The sequence below is a fragment of the Ictidomys tridecemlineatus genome, chromosome 12 (genome assembly GCF_052094955.1).
Source record: "Ictidomys tridecemlineatus isolate mIctTri1 chromosome 12, mIctTri1.hap1, whole genome shotgun sequence".
Taxonomy (NCBI): Eukaryota; Metazoa; Chordata; class Mammalia; order Rodentia; family Sciuridae; genus Ictidomys; species Ictidomys tridecemlineatus.
In genome coordinates, this window is record NC_135488.1 from 11,057,632 (window position 1) to 11,074,652 (window position 17,021).

Genomic DNA, 17,021 nt, shown 5'->3' on the forward strand with positions numbered 1-17,021 from the left:
CAGCAGCCGCCTGGCACCCCGCCCGCTGCTCATCCTCATTACCTCCTGGCTGGCACCTTGCCGGGCCATGTGCACTCACTGGGGGACGGGAGGTAGGCACTAAACACCAGGTACTGGATACTGAAACACTCAGGATCTGAATACAACACCTGTGTTTAAGTAGCAGGTATTCAGACGCCTAGCGCTTAATAAGCTTAAATGTGGTGCACAGCCCGTGTTTAAATAGCAGGTACCAAATACCCAGCACTTGACAAATAAATAAATACCTCGTCATTTACCAGGCATTAACAGGAAACTGACACCATGATTAGAACTTTACCTCTTTGGGAAACTAACTCTACAGGATGCCAATGTCTGCACACAGCAGGTGGGACTAGGAGGCACGTCCTCCCAGATGTCAACCCCAGGGGGGTGTGCGTGGGTGGACGTGTCCCCACTCCCCCACTGGACCATGGAACCTTTGAAGACAGGGCTGCCCAGAGCAGAGACATTTATCCAGAATCAATAGAACCCTCTAGAAACGCTGCTTGGATGCCTTGTCGGGAACGAGCGCTGGCTGACCGCGGCCTCTGACAGCGTCCTGTGCGCCTTCAGTCCAAGCACTCTCTTCCCCAGAGAGGGTTCTCTGTGTGCTTTGGGGCCCATCCTCCTGGCCTCTAACTCTCCCAGGAGTGGCCCACTTCTCATAGGCACCGCTTGACGCCCACCTGACTCAAGAGGAGGAGGACGCTGAGATGGGCCTCCCTGGTTCATGCATTCGGGGTGTAGGGGTCCCCGGCACTGTGCACACTTTTACACTAGACGACCCTGAGCCTGGGGTTTCCTCCAGGGGCCACGAGCAAGGAGGCCAGCTGTGTCTGCAGGGAGGGGGCCGGGCCACGTGGGGGCAGCTGGCAGAGGAGGGTGAGCTGCCTTCCCACGCTCCTCGGGCGCCTGCAGCACCTCCTGTGGTGACATCTGCACAGGGGACTGCCCGCTGTGGGTCCCTGTAGAGAGGAGCGGAGCCCCAAAGCACCCCCTGCCTCCTGTCCTGGTCAGAGCCCACATGCAAGGGCGGGGAACGCCAGGACCGGCCTCGTGCTGTGGGAGGGCGGCTCGCCCTCGCTGGACGGAGGGCAGGTTGTGAGGTCAGGACATCCAGCCCAGTGACCAGGAGGATGGACACCATCGCTGGCCAGCAGGAGGGCTCCAGCCCCTGGCTCCGCTTGCGCTAGGAGAACATCTGCCCACATAGCACTAGTCTCTCCTGCTGCAGGCCCTGGCCCCCTCCCAGTGGGCCTGATGACAGCAGGGTCTTCACCAACGACTCAGGGGCTTTCGAATGTGGTTTTGTGATATCAGTTTGGGCTATAAAATACGATAGTGTCAAATAAAAATAGAGCAGCCCAACCCACTGGAGCATACAAGGTCGCCTATGTATTCTGGAATTTGAAGAATAATAGGGATGTTTTCAAATCAAATTCCAAGAACTGCGTCCCAAGTCGTTGCAATGTCACCATAAATCTTGGTTCAAAGGGAGGGCAGTCCCACCAGGACCTAAATTTGGAATCTGGAACCAATTTACTCTGTAATTTAAGTTCAAGGCTTCCTGTGGCCTCCGCCTCTGGTCCTTGGAGGCCGGGGTGCTGACCCTGTGGCTGGCGTGGCATGCTCAGCCTGTAGCAGGTGACCTTGACGTCCCCAGTCCCAGGGTGATACTCACCACGTGTGCCGAGATGGCAGGAAGTCGGGGGCCTCCTCCAGGGAGTGGGGAGCCCTATCTGGCAGTGGCAGCTGCAGGCCCCCTGGGTTAACACAGCCCAAGCAACGACATCCGTGCCCAGAGAGCTGGGGACCAGAGTGTCTCCCGGACGTCCAGCCTCCTCTCCTGGACCTACTGTGGCCCGCTGTTCCTTACTTCCCTCTGCAGCCACTGCTGCTGTCCCTGGCCGCTGAGGCACACGGTACTGGGCAGTCTCTGGGGCCAGGCACGATGTGGCTCCCAGAGCTTCTTAACCCCTCGGGGACGCTTCATGAACCTGAGCAAGCTCCATGTTGCAGCAGGGAGCAGAGGCCCAGAGAAGACCCAGGCAAGGGGCCTGGCCGGTGGGTGCTGGGGACACGTGGCCAACTCCTCAGGCCTGGCCCTGGACACAGGTGCCGCAGCTTCTCCAGCACACAACACGGGGGATGTTCATGCCGGGGGCACATGTTGGGCGTCTGTCGTGTGCCAGGCCTGCTTCTCGGGCCGGGGTGGCAGCGGGGATCACTCATGCCAACTCTCTGGCCCCTGTGGCCTGGGCCCAGGTGGAACTGCCCTTCTTTTGACCAAGGTTCATGGGCACATTCACGTGACGTGGGACATGGTTTTTGAAGTTCGATTTGGACACTTGGCCTATTATTCCCAGTCTGAGATGCACAGGTGAGTGCTATGGGCAGTGCATTGGGCTTCTCTGCTTTTACTTTCTCCCACTTTATTTTACTAAATGCCACCCATGGAGGATGTGTGTCCTCAGGGGTCCCAAGCATGCTGCAGGGTCTATGCAAGGGCAAAGCTGCCTGGGCCCTGCTGTTCCTGGGTGAGCGGGGACACTGCCCCTGCCAGGAGGTGCCCCCGGAGCTGACATCAACACATGGACTGGTGCTGAGTTCGGGCTCCGGGATTCGGAGGTCATGAACCCTTGGCTCCTCCAAATGCCAGGACAGGTCTGCTAGGTTCTCCTAGGTTCTCCTCCCTGCCCAGTCTGGGCACACGGAGGAGCCCAGGCACAGGGGCCAGCCCCAGAGAGCAGGGCGTGCAGATGGCCAGGGAGGGACATGTGCTCCGGACTCCCATGGCCACAGTTTCCACTAGAGGGCTCAGGCGCCCGGGAGTGCCCAGTGCTGGCAGGAGGGCCGGGTCCCCTGGCCAGCCCAGCTCGACTGAGCCAGGGTCCTGGCCCAGAGCCTCCTCGGGCCCGCAGAGCCTAAGCCTATTTCCAAAGGGTCAGGCCACCTCAGAGGCTCTCCTTCTGTGGCCCCAGCTCATCATTTGGGCTCCTTTCCACCCCCTTCAGACGTTGGAGGCTGCGTGTGATCTCTGGAGCTGCCTGGAGGCTGTGCAGCACTGTCCCTGGGAGGGTGGCCGTGTGCGGAGGCGGGCGGGGCTGAGGGGATAATCCACTGGGAATTAGTTCTTGGAAGCAGGTGTCCCTCTGCTTCCTGGCAGTGCAGGGTTCCAGGAAGTGGGGAAGCCGGACTGCTGAAGGGCCACCAATGGCCCCCGGAGTAGCTGTCCCCTCTGCTCTCTGCTTTTAGGAGAAAGGCTCAGACTCCTTAGCCGTGGTTCTTCCAGGACAGCAGAGCTGGCGAGGAGAGGCCAGGCTCTGCAGGGTTCTAGAATCAGGTGGAGGTGGACGTGTGGGCAAGGGGGCAGGAAGCGGGAATCCAGCAGAGGCGGTCGGTCCACCCACAGGGCCTGAACCCTCTCAGCCCCTCAGCAGACCTTCACTGAGCCTCGGCCACGGGCCATGTGCAGGCTCTGCCCTGGGAGGAGAGTGGGATCCTGCCCAGGGAGCTCACGTTCTAGGGACAGGAAGTAGAACCCAGGTCCACACAGAGCAAGTCAGATGGAAAAGCACTAGTGGAAAAGTAACCTGGGAGAGACGGACAGACTGGAGGGAGGACGGGCCGGGAGCCCCCTTTCCACAAGGAGGGGAGGAGAAGCTGCCGAGGACAATAGGGCTCTCTGGGTGAGAGGGCACTGGGCACAGGAATCAGCCGGTGCAAAGGCCCTGTGGTGAGAGACTGAGTGCTCAAGGAACACCCAGAGGCCGGGGCAAAGGGAGAAGTGGAGCTTGGGTGGCAGAGCTGGCCCTGCTGGGGCCATGGTGAGATTGGCAGGTGACAGCCCCGAGCTGTCATGAAGACCAACTGGCTGGGGCAGCTTCCCCGGCCCAGTGGACTGAGTAGGGGGAGCGGCTTGCAGGGAGCAGCCCCGGCCAGCGGAGGTCACCAGGCTCAGAACTCAGCAGTCCACGCAGGGCCCGTGGCGTCACGGTGTTGCAGATGGACACAAGCCCAACTCCAAACCAGAGAGCTTTCCATGGTGAGGCCGACTTCCGGGAGCCCGAGGATTCCCGCTGAGCCACTTGGTGCCCACGGCGGCAGGGCCACTGAGCTGGGTCAGCCAGGACGCAGGAGTGTTCCGAGGGCTGCAGCCCAGGACGGCTCACCCAGCACCTGGGAGCCAGGCCAGGCCTGCAGAGAGGCCAGCGGGGCCCCCGCCTGGCTCCCACACGACTCTGTGCTGAGGCCAGGCACCTGCCGCACCCCGCTCTGTCCTAGATGACCCTCTGGTGTCCTTCTGGGGCCACACTGGCAAGCTTTGGGGCTTAAAGGGAAAAGCGTCTGTCCTCGTCCCAGGGCCCTCCTTGGTCTGCAGCTTGGTTCTGACCCACTAGGCCCAGTCTGGGTTTGATAGTGATGCTCTTCTAGGCTCAGCTACGCTGCCGAGGGCAGGGATGAAGGTGACCCCAGCTTGATGTGGCATTGGGACACTTCTGAAAAACAGCGCCAAACTCAGTCTGAAGCCACCCCATTTCCACTCTTCCCATCTGGCGGGGCCACGTGGCCGGTCCAGGGGTCTCTGTTGGTCCCTGGAGGATGAGGAAGGAGGAAAGGAAAGGCCATGGTTGGTCACCTCTTTTCCAGCTGCAGGGCCAGGAGCTGCCCCTGACTGGCGTCACCTGGTGGGCATGGATGGTGGCCTGTGGCAGGTTTGGGGCCTGAGTTGGTGGCCCGCACACCTGTCCTTCCTCCCCAGTGCTGGCTCCTCCACAAGGCGACGTGGACCCTTCTCTCCTGGGTGGACCCCGAGCTGGCCTGAGAGACGTGCAGAGGTCGAGATCACCCTGGAACCTCGAGCACTCACACAGCGGTCCAGGCAGGTCGGTGTGGCACAAAGTGGCTGGAGTGTCCTTGGGGTTCTGGACGCAGGGACCAGGGACCCTGGAGGCCTGGAGAGCATCTCCCGCCACTCTGCCCCGCAGGATGGGAGCTGCTGGAGCGAGCAGTGTGGGGGCTGCAGCCAGGGCATCCCTGATGGGCCTTGGGCCGCCATGGACGGTGGGCGGGGCTGCTCTCTGCCCCCCCACTCACTTGGAGTGGCCTGCGTCTCTGTGTTTCTGTGTCTCTGTGTTCCTACATCTCTAAGTCTTTGTGTCTCTAAGTCTCTGTGTCTCTGCATCCCTGTGTCTCTAAATCTCTGTGTCTCTGCATCTCTAAGTCTCTGTGTCTCTACATCTCTAAATCACTGTGTCTCTGTGTCTCTGCATTTCTAAGTCTCTGTGTCTCTACATCTCTAAGTCACTATGTCTCTGTGTCTCTGCATCTCTGCGTCTCTAAGTCTCTGTGTCTCTGCGTCTCTAAGTCTCTGTGTCTCTGTGCCTCTGCATCTCTGTGTCTGCATCTGTCTCTACATCTCTAAGTCTCTGCGTCTCTGTGGCTCTGTTTCTCTGTTTCTAAGTCTCTAAGTCTCTGTCTCTGCGTCTCTAAGTCACTGTGTCTCTGTGTCTCTGCATCTCTAAGTCTCTAAGTCTCTGTGTCTCTGTGTCCCTGTGTCTCTGCATCTCTGTGTCTCTGCCCCTACTTCAGAGGCCTGAGTGCCATTCACGGTCTTGCCTTACTTCCCTGCCAATTTTGTGCCTGCTCCCCTGGGGTCCCCTTCACCTCCTTCCTTGGGGCACCAGGGCTCCTCCTCCTGCCCTGGCCCTGCCACACGTTCCCCCCCATGCTCACCCTGACCTCCGGTGGGGTGTCCTCAGCGCCCCCTGCGGGCTGCTGGCCCTGCCCTCTCAGCCTGTATCCTGTCTCGGTGGCCTCACCATAGTGCAAGGTATTTCTACTTTCTTTGCAAACCTTGTTCTCCTGGAGCAGGGGACATGCTTGTCCCCACAGGCGGATTCCTTTGTCATGCACCTCCATTACCCTGCCTCCTGGGAGACGCCCAGACTCCTGCTGGCCTTGTTGAAGAGCTGGGCTTCCTGGAGAGTGACCCCTTGAGGAGCAGGTAGAGGGGAAAGGCTGGGGGACAGAAGCCCTCTCCTGCCCCAGGGTGGGGAGGGAGCGGGAAGTGGGCTGTGGTTAGGTGACTGGCCCCGGGGCAGCAGCCCCCGGGCCATCAGTGGACCCTTCACTTTCTAACTTTAGAAACCTCTCCTGGTAGTTATGCCCTAATGGACAATTTGTCTCAGGTTTTCCCCAGAAGAAGAAGCTCTTGTTGAATGTCTTTAAGCTACTCACAGACAGCAACCCTCACCATGGCCCGGCCACTCAGCCCAGCCTGCTCGCCGCTGTCTCTGCCCGTGTCCCCTGCGCCCCAGGCCTTCTGGGGCTCCCCAGGGCTGTGGGGGAAGGAGATGCCCATGGTCTGGAGGCACAGGTGTCGCGGGCCATGGTGGGGCGTGGCCCAGGGGGCCTCCGATGCCCAAGGAGGAGGCGCCTCTGGGGGCCGGAAACCAGGCGCTCTGTGCAGACCCTGACCCTTCAGGGGTCACTGAGGATCCTAAAGTGGAGGTGCAGGGCCGATCTGCACCCCCATGATGTCATCCTTCCACCCACTGAGGCTTCCAAGGGGAGGAGGTGACGTCCTCCCTCCCAGGGTTCCCTGAAAGCCCTGGAGCGCGCCCTTCCTCCCCTGCCAGGAACCAGGCGTCTGCAGCTGACGTTTCTTCAAAGGTGATAAATCGCGTTTCCAACTCGTTTCCATCATCCACCTTCACGCTGATCTCCAAAGTCGCGTTTGGAAGGCGGGGGAGGGTGCAGGGTCCAGGGGAGGCGTGTGTCAGCCCAGATGGGAGGATTGGTGAGAGCAAAATATTTACTGTCTGTACCCGGCTTGTGTTTCCTGTTTCCCTTCAAAACGAGAGGTCAGAGCCCCCGTGAGAGAACAGATTATTGACTTCCAAGTCGGCAAACACCCGGAATGCTTCCCGTTACGGCCCCTGTTCCATTCTCTTTTGTTCTGCCCGGGCTCAGGAAGCCCGCTGTGTTCCAGAAACAGGATTTCAAATTAGATTATTGGAATGGACTCGGCAGAGACGCGGGGCCTGTGTCCCCCGAGCCCTGAGCAAGGAGAGATCTCCAGAGGATAGCTGCTGTCTCCCTACGAGCCACGGGGGCCCACACTGGAGACAGGGGTGCAGGTGGGCCGTGTCTCCTAGGGAAGCCCCTGGGGACTAGATGCCTCGCACCCAGGCCACCCGCTGCAGGCCCAGCGGAGCCTGTGCTGGTAGGAAGGAGCTTCCAGGTTATCTTGTGGGGATGCAGAGGGTTTCTCCCCAATTCCTGGAAATGGCTCACGAGTGGCAGCCACATATCCGCACAGAGGCCCCAACAGCAGGTGAGGAACTTGCCAGGACGCCTCAGAGGTGTTGACGGTTAGGATTCCCCAGGCAGACTGGCTCATACCATGTGTCAGCTTGGCTGGGCCAAAGCGCTCAGACACAGTGGAACCTTATTCTGCAGGTTCCTGTGAGGCCGCGTTTGGATATAAACATTAACATAGGCGAACCTGAGTGAGGCAGGAGGCCTTCCGTAATGTGGGTGGGCCTCATCCCATCAGCTGAAGGCCTAATGGGATTACTTTTACTACGGAGTAGGATGTAAAAGCTATGCAAATAGTCCCTATGTATCATTCAGAGAAAACGATAAGAGAAAATCGTTTGCACATGTTCAGTACAAATATAACTTTCCTTCCAGTATGTTCAGTCTGAGGTTCGTGGAGCCCATGGATGGGGACTCTGCAGATAGGAAGGACTGGCTGTGTTTGGCTTAGTGATCTCGAAACAGAGTAAAAATTGGAAGAAGAGTAACCCCATTGATAATCACCAATTAAGGACGTAGATTCTGCCTGGGGAGGAGGTGCTCGTCCGAGCGGAGGAGAACGGTGTCAGACAGGCTGGTTACTTTTCCCGATGTGGCTGTTGTTCCAGAGACTGTGCAGTGCCAGGTCAAGCATTAGAAATCGCTCTGATTATTTGCTGAGTCGGTTGAATAGGACCTGGACCCAACAGTCCATCAGAGGCCCGCTAATGAAGCCGGGATGCCGGCCGCCTTCCAATGGCTGCAGAGGAAAGAGGCCCGGAGGACGACCTCTGCGCACGGCACACTCATCACGCGCCCGGCCTGCCCAAGCGGTGTTGCACAGGAGAGGCAGAGGGCTCACACAGCACGCATCCGGAGGTGTGCTAAGCAGGTGGCCTGACCCTAACAGCACAGCACTGGCAGCTGCCTGGGGCCCAGGGACAGAGGTCACTGCCTCCCGGGATGAGGGTCTGTCCCACGAGGCAATGTGGGAGCTCTGTGTGAGGCGCAGGGGAGGTCACTGTTGTTGGAAACCTAGAAGCAGAACGGTCAGCAGCTCTTAAGGTCCTGCGGGACTGGTGTGGCCCTGGGCAAGAGAGCCTGACCCACGCCTTAACCCTGAGACCCCCAGCCCCTCTTCAGATTCCAGACCTGGGAGCCTTGCGGACCAGGGGTCTCTGAATCGGGAGCTGGGCACACCCACATGAGGACGGATCGGGAATGAGCTCACGTGGAAAAGACTCTGAACTTTCATCCTAGTTTTCTCCAAAAGCAACCAGCAGCCTCTGGGGGTGTTGGCTCTGCACTGGGGAAGGGCGCACTCACACCTGCCGGGACGGGCCCTGCCCCAGCACCTCCGACTCACGGACAGGAGGACCCTGGGGATCGGGGCAGGTGACACCAGCTCCCGCTCAGGGGTGCCCAGGGAACCTCGCACCCTCTGGTCCCAAGTGCTTCTCTAATTGGAAGGGACACACCAGACAAGGGCAGACCCTCGGGCCAGCCACAGGCTGACCCTAGATGTGAGAGCGGCAGAGGTCAGACTGCATCTCTCAGTTAGAGAAGACTTCAGGTCCCCCACTGCTGTCCACCACGTCCCACAGGCCCTCTCCGGGGCCTGGCTGGCTCCCCAGACGTCCACGTCCCGGCACCAGAGACAAATTTGTTGTGAATGATCCCTTTTGGACAGAAGAGCCTTCAGATAGAAAAGGTCGTAAACAAAATCTATGGAACAGAAAATTCTGGGGGGAAGCAAGCCCTGTTTGAAGGTACATGAGTCCAAGCAGGGCAGCAGGGACGCGGGGCGGGGGCCACACACAGAGGGGACGCAGGCAGGCCGTGCGGCTGCGCAGAGCTTCTGCAGGACCCGGGGCAGGCGGGCTCAGGAGGCCCTGGACTGAGCTGTCACAGCCAACAGGCTGGAGGCCACCGAGGACCCGGGAAAGTCTGGGGTCGAGGACTGAGCAGCTGGAGGTGGCCGTCCTGCCGAGCCTCAGAAAGGGGGACCGAGGGGAGTAGGAGCAACAGAAAGAAAGACAATGTGAACCTCGGCTTCCAGCCGCGCCCGCGCAGACGGCTCAAGCCACCCGCTCGGCTCCAGAGAGGACAGGAGCAGGTGGGGACCGGTGAGGGCTGCTGTCCAGGCAGGTACTCGGTCCCCACCAGGAGTCCAGGGATCAGAGGACCAGGGAGAAACTGAGGCAGGAGGCTACCGTGGGGAGGCGACCGGAGCTCAGGACCCCCACCACAGAGAGCCCTGGGAAACACGGCTGTCCATGTCCTGTCCATGTGCTGTCCATGTCCTGTCCATGTGCTGTCCATTTCCTGCGGGCTGCCTTTTAAAAATGCCAGAATTAAGAGAAAAGCAGACGAAGTAGGCCACCCACAGTGACCCTGAGGTGCTGGGAGTTCAGACGTCGCCTCGTGAGTAACTGATTAATACGTTCAGGAGATTTAAGAGCAAGAAACGGAGTTTTGGCAGAGAACTGAAAACTGTAGAAATTGATCAAACAAACTCTAGAACTTAAAAATAAACACCCACAAATTCAGCACTTAAAAATGACAGGAGCGCCGTGGAAAAGGGCCAAGGGCTCCAAACAAGCACTTGGCCGACAAGGACCTTCCAATGGGCCATGAGACGCTCACCCTCATCGATCACCGCGGGAAGGAAACGAGGATCACCAGCGGAGACTGACCAGAGAGGGCAAGATCAGGCCTCGGGCTGAGCAGGGAGAAGCCACAGCCATGCCTGGTGGCGGGAGAGGCCACAGCCACCGTGGAGCAGTGACGACAGCCCCTGACCTTGGACAGGCACAAGCCCTGTGGCCACCGTGGGCCGGCAAACAGCTGCAGTGCGACTCACGGTGACCACCAGAGGACTGCAGAGCGCGTGCACACAGGAGGTCAGACCACGCGGCTCTATGCAGCCACGTGTGGGCGGCTGCTGGGGGCAGAGGGTGACCCTTCCCCAGGGGCAGCGCACGGGCGGGTGAGGAGCAGCTCATCCCACGTTTTCCCTGTGAACGCACAAGCAGGCCACCTGCCCACGGCTTCAGAACTCAGGACAGCAGCCGCCCTGGGCAGGAGGATGGTGGGCTGGGGCGCTGGAGGCCCTGGGATGCAAACGGATGTGCTCAGTCGCAGGAGGTCCTCAAGCTGTGTCCTTGTGGGTGACGGTGCCATGTGAACCAGCGTGAGACCATTCGCTCCAAACAGCAGAGACCTGCGTCTACAAAGGGACCTGCTATCACCTCCACCGTCCCTGTCCCCAGCTCTGCCACTTCCCACCAGGTGTGGCCCCAGTTCTGCCTGCCCCAGGGCAGCTGGAGACATCCTCCCTCAGCCTGGATGGTGTCCCGCGCTGTCTGTCCCTTGAGGATGTCACACACGTCCTCAGCAATGGCCGTGCTCCTGCTGCCTGGGATTCCTCGTCACAGAGCCCTGGCCTAGGTCTGCTTGGAGACCTGCCTTGTCCTGGGGGCCAGCGTTCTCTGCAGGGTGCGTCCCTCGCCTGTTCCCTTCTACCCTGGTCTGCGGGGCCATCCCTCTCACTGCGGGCCAGGAGGGCAGGCTCCCTGGGCCCAGGTTAGCGGGGGGAGCCGAGGCTCACCAGTGCAGGCGGCGTCCGCGAGGTGGAGACGGCTGTGAAGGGGCGGCCTGTGGCCACCTCCCCTCACTCCAGGTCCACGATCACAGAAGTGCCCACACCGGGGATACCCCCTCCCCAGGTCACCCCACATGACCCTGAAGGGGGGACAGACGTGGACTGTGGAGGAGGCTGGCTGCCCAGCATTCTGGAGAAGGCCAACCCCCGACCTTCTGCAATTCTTTGTCCTGCCATGTGCTCCACGTCACGGCATGGGACACGCTTCCAAGCAGTTTCTTAGCCACCAAATTGCCTCTCATGGAACGGCTGGCCAGGCAGACGGAGCACGGCAAACTGCAGTGAGCTGCCGTCCACCCCAGGGGCCATCTGTTAAGCCAGGAGATGGCCCAGGAGTCCACTTCTTGCCACTGAGCAGGAGCCATTCCAGAACCTTCTCTGGCTCAGGCCTTAATCCCTGCACCACACCAGCACTTGTCCAGCCTGTGCTGCACCCCAGGGTCTGTCTAGACCTGCGGTTTCTGGAAACCCCTACTGTCCTCTGGTACTTCCCCCTCCAGGCACGCAGGAGATGCTGCCTGGACACGGATCCACCTGGGGGAGGCTGCACCTGCCCTGCCCCTCTTGGCCATCCATCCACCTGTGACCATGAAGAATCAGCTTCCTCTGGAGCTCCTGACCTGGACCCACTTAATTCTGAGGAGATGGACAGGAATATCCAGGGGCATCAAGAGCCACAGTGAAAACCTCAGACCACAGCCTCAGGGCTCCCCACTCCACGGGGGGCGGGGGCCATCCCCGTGGGGCCAGACGTCCAGCAGCTGTGGAGTGCTGGCAGCACCTGGTCCTCCCCTCTGGACACCAGTAATGACCCCCAACCTATGACAAACAGAAGCCTCTCAAGACCTGCCACATGTCTCCCGAGGCCAGACGGCTCCCGCTGGGAACCACTAATGTGGATTAGGAATGAGTCCAAGGCTGCGCGGGTTTTAAAAGAAATGGAGATGAGCCAGTCAGCAGCGAGTTGATCACCAGAATCAAGTGTTTCCCCTTCAGGGCTTATTTCGATAAAAAAAAAGAAAGAAAAGAAACATTCATTTCTTCAATCAGCAAATAACTCTTGAGCTGTAAGCACCTCGCTGTCCTGGCCATGTGAGGCCCCTGCTGCCCAGTACAGTGGACCCAGATAGGGCAGGCTGGTAACTGGCAAATGGATTATGGGGATGTGAATGGGGGGGCGCCTCTGTCCAGGCGCAGGCTGCCCACGGGAGCACTGCCCTCCCGCCTGCCCACTTGCATTAGGGATCTGTTCCCTGAACCCTCCTCTCCCAGCCGCCCGCCCTCTCTGAACTTTCCTGAATTTCAGATTCACAGCGTGGGTACAAACGAGTCTTAGCACTTCCTGGCCCAGCGAGTCTGGGGGGCTTTGAGTCTCAGGGCCACCTGGCCCCCGCCATGGCCCCAGAACGGGAAAGGAGGACCCTGCCTCTGTGATGTGAGGACTGAGGTTCAGGTGGCCCGGAGGCAGCGTCCCGTGCCCCTGCAGCGCCCGCTCTGGCTCCGGCTTGCCTTCAAGGCTGGGTGCCCACCTTCAGAACAGCCTCAGTGGGAGTCCAAGGGCGTGCACTATGGAAGAACTCCCAGGGCCGAGAGGTCATCACGTCCTGTAAGGAGATCTGCTCCGGGGACAAAAGGGGTGGCTTTGTTGTATGCTAAACACCAAAGAAGGAAGAAAGTGAAGGAAGGGGCTCAGCCCAGCCCAGCACAGAGGGGGTGGAAATCCTGCTCCAAGAGGAGCTGGGCTGCCCCTGGGAGGAGGTGGCTGCCTCCCAAGTCCCCTGAGCTCCCTCTCTGGGGCAGCTGGGGCAAAGTGTGGCTGGGCCTCTCCTGTCACCTCGCAGCTGGCTTGCTTCCACCGCAGGGCCCCCCTCCCGTGCCCCCCGAGCCTTCTCCAGCCCCAGGTCAGACCAGAGACCATCACATGGCAGCACCCACCAATCACTGTGGTTGGCCAAACCACGCGGAGCAGGAAGTCACGGGGTGGGGGTGTGTCCCCCCAAACCTGTCACTCCTCAGGAAGCGTCCTTGAGATGTCCTTCGCCAGAAAGCATTGATATCCAATTATGAGATATTAGAAAGGGTGGCGGGAGAGAACATTCTGGAAATGTTGCCTGTCTGCCTTACCCAGTGGTCTCCTCTGAGCTCACCTCCTGTCCAGGAGGGCAGGGCCAGGCTTCTGGAGGACACAGGGGTGCAAGGGGAAGTCATGTAAGAGGGCCAGAGGGCAGGGGCACGTGGGTCTGAGCCCTGCCTGGTCCCGCTCTGTCCCTCGCGGCCAGGACCCTTCTGCTCCAGGAGGGGGGAGGAGCGAGGGGGCGGCATGGCCGCTGCTGGGCTCTGTCCTGCAGCTGGCCTCCTGCAGCTCTGCTGAGGCTTCTCTTCTCTCCACCAGGGAGACAACCTCTTTGGTCCCACTGGGGCACTGAGACACCCTGTCTAACATCAGCAGGACGTAAAGAATGCAAACTACCCACTTTTACACACGCACAATCATCAACACAGGAGCCCCAGGAAGGTCCGTGGTGGCTGAGCAGGGTGTGAGCCCCTTGGACATCACAAACCACGCAGAGGCTCCAACGGCCCCTTCCCAAGCCCCCAGAGCAGCCTGAGGTGGGCGAGGGGAGTCTCGGGCGCAGACTTTCCACACGTGGATCTGATCGGGAGCTCAGGGATGGGGTTTAGGTGCAGCAGGCAGCACGAGAGTGGGACGTTGGGGACATGGCTGAAGGTGACAACCAGTGATTCACTCATTGACAGCCTCTCTCTGGGGCCAGAATTTCTTGGGACGAGTGGTAAAGTCAAGTTGGGAAGTTGGGTTGAATCCAGGGTTCTGCTCCCAGGGCTGTGTCAGGGAGCCACAGGACCCTGTTCTTGGCCCCTGAAGCAATTGTCTCTGCCAGGTGCTTTGATTAGCCTCCACCTCACGGCTGAAGAAAGCAGGGCACAGAGACGTGAGGTGACTTGCCCTAAGCCGCACAGCTAGCAAGCATCAGAGCCAAGACTCGAACCAGGATGCTGGCTCCAGGGTTCCTACGCTGACCCCTACGTTACGCTGCAGTTTGCAAAACCAAACACAGTGTCCCTGAAAAACCGAAGCTGAGGAACTCTGCAGAGAAAGTTCACAAAGCCAGCAGTCCATTGGTGACGGTGTGGGCATTGCTCCGGGATCGGGTGGCAGGCATCTGTCCTCTCTACACCAACGTAAGACTCCCGGCCCCAAAGGTCACAGCAGAGAAAGGACACAACTGTCCTAGAGCACCCTTGTTTAAGGAAACAGCTGAGTCACAGAGGCAGAAAGCCTGCAGATTAAAGTATTTGGGGCTTTAGATAAATAAGTAATGCCTTGATTTCAAAGCCATGATTGGTACTGTAGAAAATAATCCTGTGGCCTGAAAAGACCCCTGTCCAGCCAGAGCCAAAGCCCTAGTGACTTCCTGGAGAACGTGGGAGCCCTTTCCTCACTGCCTGCCTGTTGCAGCTCCAGAGAAGAATGGCGTCATGGAGCTCCGGCCTGTGAGACCAATCCCGGAGTAGCCACCTTCTGACTGGCTCAGGCTGCAGGAGCAGTAGGAACCCAGAGAGGCAGGGAGCTGGAGGGAGCTGGGGCAGAAGGTGAGACACTGCACCCCCAGGAAGTGGGGGTGCGGTGGGGAGTAGCTGAGCTGTTCAGAGATGTAAGTCCCATTTGCAGACAGGGGAGGAAGCACGGCTTCTGCAGGAGGGCAGGCAATGGGGAGCCTCCGAAGGTTCTTGAGCAAGGGAAGTGCTTGATGAGGCTGAGACTCCCAGCTCGGAGACGCCGTGGAGGAAATGAGTTCTGAAAGTGCTGATGGGTCCTATTTCATGACCTGCAAACGGTTTCACTGAGGGGCAGCAGATCCGTGGAAAATGATGAGGGAAAAAAATTTTGACTCAGACCCATTGGGGCGGTGATGGGGCACGAGGCCAGCGCGCTGCCCTCTGCTCGGGGGCAGGCGCACACCCGGCCTCCCGGATAGCAGCATCTGCTGAGGGTGGCACTCTGTCATCAAGTGCACCCCGTGCTGGCCTGGCAGGGGACGCTCCCGCCTCCAAATATGAAATCGATTCTGCTCTCTGTTCAAGAGCCTTTAGACGTGAGAGGAGCAATCCGTCTTCGTTAGGCTGCAGGGGTAGAAGGGACAGCTGCCGCGGGGACTGGCCGTGGCTAGCCAGGGAAGGTCGCTACCTGGAGGTGCATCCCTTTCCTGAACCGGCAGCCCTGGCCCCTCGTCGTCATGTGGCCAGGCTGAGTGACCATACAGACTGGGCGCTGACAGTGTCCCCCTAAACTCCCAGGCTGAAGTTTAGGCCAGGATCTCAGATTTGACCGTGCTGTCAGGAGGGCCGGCATCCCTTACCTGATGAAGCTAGAAGGAGGCCATTAGGGTGGCCCTGACCCAACATCACTGCAGTACTCCTAGGAAGGGATCAGGACAGACAGAGGGATGGCCACGGGACACTCAGCACACAGAGGGACAGCCATCAAGGACACAGGGAGAAGACACTCTCTGCAAACCAAGGAGAGGCTACAGGGGTCACCGCCCTGCCCCACCTGGATCTTGGACTTGACCCTGACCCTGTTCAGCCCAGGGTGGAGGGTCCTGTCCAGGCCCCAGCCCTGCTAGAGAGGTTTCCCATAAACCCACATCCCCTGTCCAGGCTGCCGAGGTCCCTGAGAGGTGACCCGGGAGCTGCCAATCGGCTGCTCGCTGCATCAGAATGGACAGAATCTAGTTTCTCCAAATACCAACTCTTCAGGAAAGGGTCGGGCGTTGTCAAGCCCTGCGGTGACCCAGGACTTGGTGAAACCTGCTGGGACCTTCAAAGATTGCTGGAAAGTGGCCTCCCCGCTCCAGGACCCAGCCAGGCCTCCCCACTGCATCAGCATCCAGAGCAGAGGCAAAGGAGGGTCACGCACACACCGGGAGCCCAGAGACACTGCCCCAGCTGGGCTCTGCTGCCCGCTCCTGCTCTGGAACAGCAGGCCACTCCTGAGCTCGCCCAATGCCAGCGGAAAACTGGGCAGCCTGCTTAGGTGGAGGGTCCCTCCAGAGCCTGTCCCAGCCTGAGGGGTGGGCAGGCGGGAGGGTGGAGTGGGCCACCTGTGCCTCTGTGTAGAAACGGCCATCAGGCTCGCCTGCCTTCTCCTTCCTGCGGCAGAGTCACCTCGCCTCCCACCCTGACTCCTGCAGCCTCCTGCGTCCTCACCCTCAGACAGTGACCGTGGGCAGGGAAGGAGTTCTCATGGGCGAAGGAAGCTGGGCAGGTGCAGGTGGGGGACACTCGCCCAGCAGCTAGAAAGGGTTAACTGGCTGGTGGACATTGGCGGCAGCAAGGGGCGGCACTAACTCAGCCTGGAGGCGCTGGCTGCAGAAGCAGACCCCTCCCGCTCTCAGGGCAGCTGCTCATAACCCCAATTACCCAGGAAAAATACGCTCGCAGCACCTTCCTTCAGATGTGGTGATATTTGCACCTGCTCAGCGCTCCCCTCTGAAACGCCGGCTATTTATATCCATCACCCGCGGCGGGCCTGCGGAAACGAACATGCCCGCGTCCTCCCTAGTGGGGTCTCTGTGACCATGCTGCTTTTATGACTGTGGCATTGAATCTCCAGAGAAGAAAAGCGCCTTCTGCGCTCACCAGAGGAGACGGGCAGGCGGGGTGATGCGGCATGGCCGTCTGTGCCCTCTGGCTGAACTTGAGAGCCAGAGCGCAGGTGACAGGTGCCCATGGGACGTTGCGACCTGGGCCCCGTCGTCTGGGGTCTCCCTCGGCATTCTCCCCCTGGGTCCTAGCTCAGCAGTGCACTCCCTGGGGAGCCCAAGGGCTGCCCTCTCGCGGCTGGCGTTGAAGTAGATCTGGGAACCGTGCATAACCACCAAATGAGAACGGCACTGGGACAGGAGCTGGCCTGTGTGCTGGCCCCCTGGGGTCCCCCTGTGCAGCCAGGGTGGAGACAGCCATCTTCACTCAAAGCCTCGGTGTCCAGGTTCCCCACTGCGTGGCCAGCTGG

The 17,021-nt window shown here is 59.8% G+C and overlaps 1 long non-coding RNA gene across 2 annotated transcripts in view; it reads left to right on the forward strand.

Moving 5' to 3' along the window:
- The window catches only part of LOC144369018 (uncharacterized), a 58,942-nt gene that overhangs the window by 2,047 nt on the left and 39,874 nt on the right, over positions 1 to 17,021 (forward strand). The window contains exon 2 of one of the 2 annotated variants that reach the window (XR_013428431.1): positions 4,784 to 4,907. The exons of the other annotated variant lie outside the window; for it this stretch is intronic. This is a non-coding gene — a long non-coding RNA (uncharacterized LOC144369018). The remainder of the gene's footprint in view (positions 1 to 4,783; positions 4,908 to 17,021) is intronic. 2 annotated transcript variants of the gene reach the window in all.